Source organism: Colobus angolensis, unplaced genomic scaffold, assembly GCF_000951035.1.
Source record: "Colobus angolensis palliatus isolate OR3802 unplaced genomic scaffold, Cang.pa_1.0 Scaffold32, whole genome shotgun sequence".
NCBI lineage: Eukaryota > Metazoa > Chordata > Mammalia > Primates > Cercopithecidae > Colobus > Colobus angolensis.
Window position 1 is genome coordinate 4,141,700 of NW_012116488.1, and position 9,487 is coordinate 4,151,186.

The window sequence follows — 9,487 nt, forward strand, 5'->3', positions numbered from 1 at the left end:
CCGCCCACCCGACAGGCCCGCCCCCCTAGTTGGTCCCTCCCTCCGCAGTTTCTCTCGTAAGGTCCCGCCTACTCGGCAGCCCCGCCCTTTCCTGGTTGGCCCCGCCCTCCGCAACTTTTCCGGCGAGGTCCCACCCACCCGACAGCCCCTCTCCTCCGGCCTCGGCCCCGCCCACCGAGGCCAGGCCTCGAAGACTTGGTGGCCGCTGCGCCAATAGGATTTTATTTTTATTGTTTAATTTGACTGGATCGTAAATGGTGAGGAAACCTCTGCATGATGACTGGGAGTCACCTGATTTCTCTCACCTCGTTAATAGCTGTGAGGAGAGGGTGTCCCAGGGAAAAACGTTAACTTTTTAATACAGTACTGCCGCAGTCCACCTCGTGCCCAGAACTATTGGAGACGCTAATGACAGGCGTCCCGGATTGCGGAAATGCATTAGGTAGTAAGACTCTAGGACTGTACGGATTTCACGTGCGAGAGGCATTGGTGCTTCACCTGTGATGATGAAGGAGCTGCATCTTAACTGGCAGCTTGAAAATCATCGCGTTCTCTTAGTCCCTGGGGTTTTGTTCTTGGAAGTTGCCAGGCAGAGCATTTTCGATTATTCTCAACAGTTCTGCAATGGGAAAGCTGAAAGACAGGGAGGGGATAAGACAAAAAAGATCTAAAGTGAGGAATGTTGTGGGAGGTCCAGAAAGTAAGTTGTGTTTGCGGGTGTCTGAGTGTCTGTGGGCTCTTAGACGAATATCCGTAGGTAAGCAGGACAGCCTCAAACAGCTATTTGTGCGGAATAAATGGCTTTTTTATTAATAATTTAGGTGGGTTAATGGTGTCTCCAAAACAATTTTGAGGGTGGAGCGATGCCCCTAGTTAACTTAATAACATTTTAAAAATAAAATATATGCTTTCAATTTAATAAGCCCAAGATATATCCATATCAAAAAGGAGTCGCTCTGAAACTATTGGTTTATGGCCATGAACTCTTAGGGAGGCTTAGAGGCTTCTCTGAGACAAGCCTATGCCACCAAAATACTTGTATCATAGCTCCTGATCCGGTGTTGCATACAATTCATTCATTCGACCCACATTTGTTGGATAACTATTATGTGCAAAGCATGATGCCAGAAATTTCATGATGAACAAGGCACTACCCTTGTCCTCAAGCAATTCACATGCTTACATGGAAACAGAAGAAAACCAGCAATCAGAAGGACATGACATGTGACAAGTCTGCAGGACTGGGATGAGGGGGGTCAGGCTTGGAAGCATGACAGAGCACTGCACAGGACATTTTATTATGGCCAGAGATGAGACTGAAGGAACAACGACGCTGAATTAAGACTGGTAGACCTTGCCAAGATACTGTACTTCTTTTTGAATGCATTTCAGGGTCACTGACAGATACTGAAGTGGGGAGTGAGGTACTCGCACTTGCATTTTCGAAGACATCGGTGGTAGGAGTGTGGAGAAGGAGGTGAGGGTGGGAGTAAAAGCAGGAGGCAGAAAGAGCAATCAGCATCCAGCTATGGTTCAGGTACGTGCCGGGGAAGCATCTCCACAGCAACGGGGAAGGATCGCCGACGCGACAGAGAGCCAGAATCGAGGATAAAAGGCAAATGCTCATGCTTGTAGTTTGGGCAGCACAGTGAATGATGAGGAAGGGATGCAAGTGGAGGCCATGTTTGCAAGGGAACAAGACTGCAGTTTGGGACACATCGCTGTGTCTGCAAAATGCAGGTAGAGGTGTCCAAGATGGCAGCTGGAAATACAGCATAGAGGACTAGTTGCATGTCAGGTTAGGGGTTTCTCAGGTCAGTTTAGAGTTTGAGGGAAAGCACAGGGACAAGGTACCAGCAAAGCTGCCTAGTTACCATCCAGTGACCTTGAAACCATAGCAACCAGAGAAATCTGACTCCACACCATTACCTGTACACCTGCATGTGTACCTCGCCGGCCATTGGACTGGCTTCCTCTGCCCACATTAGGGAGGACCATCTTTAATGACATTTACCAACTGCTCTAGAAGACACTGGGTTTCATGCAGTGTCCTGAGTGCTGTGGTATTTACAGGAACGCTAAAGATAGATATAGCTCCTGCTTCCAAAAGAAGGGATTCAGGACAGGCTATTGAGATGGGATATAAAGCCATCATGTGGCTGTGCATGTGTGTGCACACACACTTGGGTGTGTTCTTGTGTGTGTGGCTGAGGGTTACCTCTTCCAGGATGGCCCCACATTCCGTGTTCATGAAGGCACTGCTCACATTCATACAAAACTCCTTTTCTTCCAACCCCTGCTCTTCTGGGACACTTTTTTGAGATGGTCCCTGATATAGTTAGGATATTTATCCCCACCCAGATCCCATGTTGAAATGTAATCCCTGATGTGGGAGGTGGGCCTGCTGGGAGGTGTTTGGATCACGGAGGCAGATGCCTCATGAACGGCTTGGGCCATCCCTTTGGTGATAAGTGAGCCCTCGCTTGGAGTTCACATGAGATCTAGTTGTTTAAAAGTATGTGGCACCTCCCCCCACCTTGAGCCTGTATTCACCATGTGAAGTGCCTGCTCCCCCTTTGCCTTCCACCTTGAGTGAAAACTCCCTGAGGCTTCACCAGAAGCCAAGCAGATGCCAGCACCATGCTTCCTGTACAGCTTGCAGAACCATGAGCCAATTAAACCTCTTTTCTTTATAAATTACCCAATCTCAGGTATTTGTGTATAGTGATGCAAGAATGGACTAATACAGTCTCTAAAAACCCAAACACACTTTTTCCATGTCTGTCTTCTCTGTACGTTGGATTGCTTTATTTGTGCCCCTGAGGTCTCTGGAGGATCAGAGAGGTTCCCACAGGACTGAGGTCTTTGGCCTCACTGCAGCCACCAGCCACAGCCCTACACTGTTCACTGCTTTGCTCTGGATAACGTAAGTGGTACATATGAGCAGGACAGAGAGAAGGTGGCCCTTGACTTAGAATCAGCCCTGCACCCTTCCCTGCGTCTGCCCTCAGAAACCCTTCCTGTGTCTTCTCTATGAAGATGCCTGTAGCACAGCTGGCCCTGCCTGCTCCTCTGAGGCTGGTGTGGATCTGCCCTGCTTGCCAGGCTACAACTTTGGTCACCCTGCCCAGAAAGCCTTCTCTCCTGGCTCTCACAGACCCCGGCCTATGGGCTTAGGTTTCTTGATGTCATTCCTAGGCCTTCTGGGCATCCAGGCAGTCTTGCATACTTGGATTTTCAGCTGAGTTTCCTAGGGGCAATGATCATGTCTCAGGCATTCTGTGTTACTCAGTGCCTAGTGTTTAAAGAAACTAATTCTAGCTGGGTGTGGTGGCTGACACCTATAATCCCAGCACTTTGGGAGGCCAAGGTGGGAGGATTCCTTGAGCCCAGAAGTTCAAGAGCAGCCTGGGTGTTGTGGCACGCATCTGTGGTCCCAGCCACACAGGAAGCTGAGGCAGGAGGATTGCTTGAGCCATCACTGCAGATAGAGGCTGCAGTGAGCCGTGATCATGCCGCTGAACTCCAGCCTGGGTGACAGAGCAAGACACTGTTGCATCTCAGACTTGTTTCTGACTTTATGCCACTTTTCTTTAACTGCTGTCTTTCTCCAGCTTTGTGGTGTGCTTATGGGCTCTCCTCTGTCTGTGTCACTAGCTCCCCAGCCCCTCCTCCTCACCTCTCCCGGACCAGGGCTACCTGGATTGAGTAGTGACTTCCTTTCGGGCATCCCTGAGGCCTCCCCAAAAACTGGATGTTCATCACATCTGCTCCTCCCAACTTTCCTCACTTCCTTTCCACGAAAATGTCATGAAACACGTATTTCATACAGAATTTGTATCTATTTATTCATGCACCAGACTCCTTCCACTACAAATTTGTCTGCAGAGTTGGAGTACAGAGTATGTTAAGTCAGATTACATTTGAATTAATTATCCACATATCGAGTGCGGATCACACTCTGGGCACGTATCAAGCACTCAGTAAGTTTAACAAGTGGACCATGATTTGAAGTGAGGTGCCATTTGGTTCTGAGGAGTCCAAGAAAATACCCGAAAGTTAGTACTTTCAGGCACAAGGGCGCCCAGAGAGCTTATTAGACTAAGCCAAGCGTCTTGTTTGGCCCCTGTAGAGCTTTGAAAAAATGCCGCGAGCCAGTTAGTCCCCAACAGATGGGACTAAATGCTGCAGGTGCCTGGAGTACTTCCCCAATGAGATCCAAAAGGTAGAAAGAAATCTGTGAAAGTTTCAAAAACTGAAAATTTCATAGATTATTCTAAAAACCGTGGAAGTTCAAAATAATTCTAAAAATATCTTAATACAATTTTGTATCCAAGTATTGAAGAAAAATGGAAAGCAACACAAAATAATTCATTTTCGTATACATGGAGTGAAATACAATCCCTTTCTTTTTTCCTCCCAAATCCCCAAGTCCAGTGGAGGAGATAAGACGGGACAGAAATAACTTAACCCAAGGTGGCGGGAGAAGCACACTGTAAGAGCATTAGCGAGCAGGATTGGGGGCTTTCAGAGAGAGGAGATGTATTCAACAGAGCAGCAGAGAGCTTGCTGGAAGGGACGGTGTGGATAATCAGCTGCAGCGTGTTCACCTGCTGACTTTTAGTTCTTGTCCTAAGTTTGGGTGATGGTTTTAACAGGCTGGAGCAGATGACCCAGTCAGAGGATTTAATTGGAAATAAATGAATCAAAGGTCCATGCACAGAGACATGCAAGGGCCATGCCAGGGACAAGGGAGTGGGAAGCAGGCAGGGGCAGTGGCTGTGGGAGCTGCCTTTGTTCCTAGGCCTCACTGGGCAGAGGGAGGCAGAGGTCATGCCAGAGCCTGGTGTAGCCAACTCATTGTCATAGTCCCCATCGGTGTGCAGGGATGGAGGCCAGGACAGGTGAAGACACACCCCACCCTCTCACTTCCCCCCTCCTCTCTCTCACCAGTGGCTCCCATTTTGCTGACCCACTTGAGCCAGAGAGCCAGGAAGCCCAGTGAGGCATCCCTTGATGTCCTGCTCTAGGGAGGAGAAAGGTGGGGAGTGGCTGTCAAGGGGGCCTTAGGTGGAGAATAACTTGGTGTCATGGCCAAATGGGAGATCTGGAATTAGAAGATTTGAGTTTGTGCAGACTCTGTGTGCATCTCAAAACCTTTAACCTAATGGTTCTGAAACAGGAGTGATTCTGCCCCCCAGGGGACATTGGTGATGTCAGGAGACATTTTTGATTGTCACAACTGGGTGGGTGGGGAGGGCTACTGGCATCTAGTGGGTAGAAACCAGGGATGCCGCTATACATCCAACAATGCACAGGACAGCCACACACAACAGAATCCTCTGGCCCAAAAGACAATAGTGCCGAGGTGGAGAACCCGTGGTCTAAACTCACAAAAAGCAGATGTGACACAACATGCCCTGCCCTCTTTGCTGGTTACCAAGAGCATCACAGAAGACAGTGGGCATGAAAGCCAGAACTGTGCCACAGACTTCATTTAAGGAGAATTTCTTGGTCTGGATGGAACTCCACAGTTTGCTGAATGCACTTCACTGCCTATCCCCCATCCCCTGCCATTGTCATCTTTCCTGCCCTTCATGTGGAGAAAGAGAAAACCTCCATTGCATCTTCGAAAGAGAGCAGCCCCCTGCTCCAGTGAACAGGATTCTCTTCCAGGTCACCACTCCATCCCAGGAGACCTGAAGAGATTGCCTTTCTCTTCCACGTCACCACTCCATCCTGGGAGACCTGAAGAGATTGCCTTTCTGCATGAACTGGCATCCAAGTTATAACAGAGAACTAATGAAACTGCCTTTAATTTTGTAGAATTATGACAAAATGCATACAGCATAAAGTTTACCATCTTAACATTTTTAAGTGTATAGTTCTAAGACATTAAGTACATTCACATTGTTGTGCAAACATCACCACCATCCACCTACAGAACTTTCATCTTCCCAAACTGATATCTGTTCTAACCAAACCGCTCCTCATTGCCCCTCTCCAGCCCCTGGCAACCACCATTCTACTTTCTATCTCAATGACTGACTACTCCAGGTGCCACAAATGTGGAATTATGCAGGATTTGTCATTTTGCGATTGACCTATTTCACTTAGCATAATATCCTCAAGGTTCATCCATGTTGTAGTATATGTCAGAATTTCCTTCCTTTTTAAGGCTGATATTCCATTGTGTGAATATTCATGTATTGTATTCTTTATTCATTCATCTGTAGGTGGACACTTTGGATGCTTCCATCTCTTGGCTATTGTGAACAATGCTGCTATTGTAGCAGGACGAGCCACAGACAAAACTCATCAGACACTGGATTAAAGAAGGAAGAGGTTTATTTGACTGGGAGCTTCGGCAGACTTGTGTCTTAAGAGCCAAGCTCCCTGAGAAAGAAATTCCTGGCCCTTTTAAGGGCTTACGACTCTATGGGGTCCATGTGAAAGGGTCATGATAGATTGAGCAAGCATGGGGAATGTGACTGGGGGCCACATACATCAGTTAACAGAACCAAAAGTTTTACAGTGATTTCTCATACAATGTCTGTAATTTACAGATAACACAAGTAGTTTTGGTCATGGGTTAATATTATTATTATTATTTTAACCACCAGGGCCGGGTGATAGCACCAAGGTTGTCCTGCTATTTATCTTATTTCTGTTTCTTTCCAACTTTTCGCTTTCTCATTTTTCTCCTGTCTTATAAACTAGGGAAACAGGGAGGGGGTGGTGGAGGAGAAGGGAAGGTCAGCAGGAGAAGTGGTGGTCTCACTCCATGCTAGTAATATGGGTGTGCAAATACCTCTCCAAGATCCTGCTTTCAATTCTTTTGCATATATACCCTGGATTAGTTCATTCTCACACTGCTACAAATAACTACCAGAGACTGGGTAATTTATAAAGAAAATAGATTTAATTGACTCACAGCTCTGCAGGCTGTACAGAAGGCATGGCTGGGGGGCCTCATGAAACTTACAATCGTGGCAGAAGGGTGAAGGGGAAGCAAGCATGTCTTCACATGGTGGCAGGAGCGAGAGAGAGAAGGGGGAGGTGCTACACAGTTTTAAACAACCAGATCTCGTGAGAACTCACTATCACAAGAACAACAAGGGGGAAATACAACCCCATGAGTCAGTCACCTCCCACCAGGCCCGTCCTCCAACATGTGGGGATTACAATTTTACATGAGATTTGGGTAGGGACGCAAAGCCAAACCGTATCGTACCCAGAAGTGGAATTCCTGGATCATATGGTAATTCTATTTTAAATTTTTTGAGGAGCCTCCATACTATTTTCTATAGAGCCCGCACCATTTTATATTGCTACCAATCACATACAAGGTTGAAGGGGTGGCCTGCCCCTCCACACCTGTGGGTATATCTTGTCAGGTGGGACGAGAGACTGAGAAAAGAAATAAGACACAGAGACAAAGTATAGAGAAACAACAGTGGGCCCAGGAGACCGGTACTCAGCATACCAAGAACCTGAACCGGCACCGGTCTCTGAGTTCCCTCAGTTTTTATTGATGATTATTTTCACTATCTCAGCAAGAGGAATGCCGCAGAAGAGCAGGGTAATAGTGGGGAAAAGGTCAGCAAGAAAACATGTGAGCAAAAGAATCCGTGTCATAATTAAGTTCAAAGGGAGGTACTATGCCTGGATGTGCACGTAGGCCAGATTTATGTTTTTCTCCGCCCAAACATCTCAGTGGAGTAAAGAATAACAAAGCAGCATTGCTGCCAACATGTCTCGCCTCCCACCATAAGGCAGTTTTTCTCCTATCTCAGAACTGAACAAATGTACAATCGGGTTTTATACCAAGACATTTAGTTCCCAAGGGCAGGCAGGAGACAGTGACCTTCCTCTATCTCAACTGCAAGAGGCTTTCCTCTTTCACTAACCCACCTCGGCACAGACCCTTTACGGGTGTCGGGCTGGGGGACGGTCAGGTCTTTCTCATCCCATGAGGTCGTATTTCAGACTATCACATGGGGAGAAACCTTGACAATATTGGGCTTTCCAAGGCAGAGGTCTCTGCGGCTTTTTGCAGTGCATTGTGCCCCTGGTTTATTGAGACTAGAGAATGGCGATGACTGTTACCAAGCATACTGCTTGTAAACATTTTGTTAACAAGGCACGTCCTGCACAGCCCTAGAGCCCTTAAACCTTGATTCCATACAACACATGTTTCTGTGAGCACAGGGTTGGGGCAAAATGGCTGGGGCAAAGTTACAAATTAACAGCATCTCAGCAAAGCAATTTTTCAAAGTACAGGTCAAAATGGGATTTCTTATGTCTTCCCTTTCTACATAGACACAGTAACAGTCTGATCTTTCTTTCCTTTTCCTACACAAGGTTCCACTTTCTCCACATCCTCACCAACACTTGTTATGTTTTGTTTTTTCAATAGTAGCCATCCTAATAGATGTGAGATGATATCTTATTATGGTTTTGATTTGTATTTCCATAATGATTCGTGATGTTGAGCATCTTTTCATATGCTTTTTGGCCACTTTTACATCCTCTTTGGAGGAATGTCTATTCACGTCCTTTGCCTATTTTTAAATTGGGTTATTCGTTTTTTCTTTCTGCTGTTGTTGTTGTATTGTAGTACTTCTTTATATATTCTGGATATTAATCCCTTATCAGATACATGATCTACAAATATTTTCTCTCCTGTAGGTTGCCTTTCACTCTGTTAATTATGTCCTCTGATTCACAGAAATTTTAAATTTTGATGTCATCCAATTTATCTGTTTTTACTTTTGTTACCTGTGCTTTTGGTGTCAAATCCAAGAAATCATTGCCAAATCCAATGTCATGAGGCTTTTCCCCTATGTTTTCTTCTGAGCATTTCACAGTTTTACCCCCCATATTTAGGTCTTCGGTTTATTTTGAATTGATTTTTGTGTATGGTATAGGGTAAGGGTCCAACTTCATTCTTTTGCATTGCATATCCAATTTTCACAGCACCATTTGTTGAAGAGACTGTCCTTTCCCCATTGGTTGGTCTTGGCACCTTTTTCAAAAATCATTTGACATTTTACTTCTGGGCTCTCTATTCTATTACACTGGTCTACATATATGTCTTTATCCCAGCACCACACTGTTTTGCTTTCTGTAGTATGTTTTGAAATCAGGAAATCAGGAAGTGTGAGTCTTCCAACTTTGGTCTTCTTTTCCAAGACTGTTGTGACTATTCAGCATTCCTTCAGATTCCATATGAGTTTTAAGGTGGAGTTTTCCTCTGCAAAAACTGCCATTAGGATTTTGGTATGAATTGCATTAATTAGGTCACATTGGGTAGCATGAACACATTAACTATTAAGTCTTCAAAATTCATGAGCACAGGATGTATTTCCATTTAGTTGTCTTTAATTTTTTTCAGCAACATTTTGTCGTTTCCAGTGTACAAGTCTTTTGCCTCCTTGGTTAAGTTTATTCTTTTTATGCTATTGTAAATGGAATTGTTTTCTTA

At 45.6% G+C, this 9,487-nt stretch overlaps 1 protein-coding gene across 1 annotated transcript in view; it reads right to left on the reverse strand.

Annotated features, from left to right (window-relative positions):
- The window catches only part of PPP2R5C (protein phosphatase 2, regulatory subunit B', gamma), a 170,539-nt gene extending 170,396 nt beyond the window's left edge, over nt 1-143 (reverse strand). The window contains exon 1 of the mRNA XM_011951453.1: nt 73-143. The gene's annotated coding sequence lies outside the window, so the exon portion shown is untranslated. The remainder of the gene's footprint in view (nt 1-72) is intronic.
- Between the last annotated feature and the right edge of the window lie 9,344 nt (nt 144-9,487).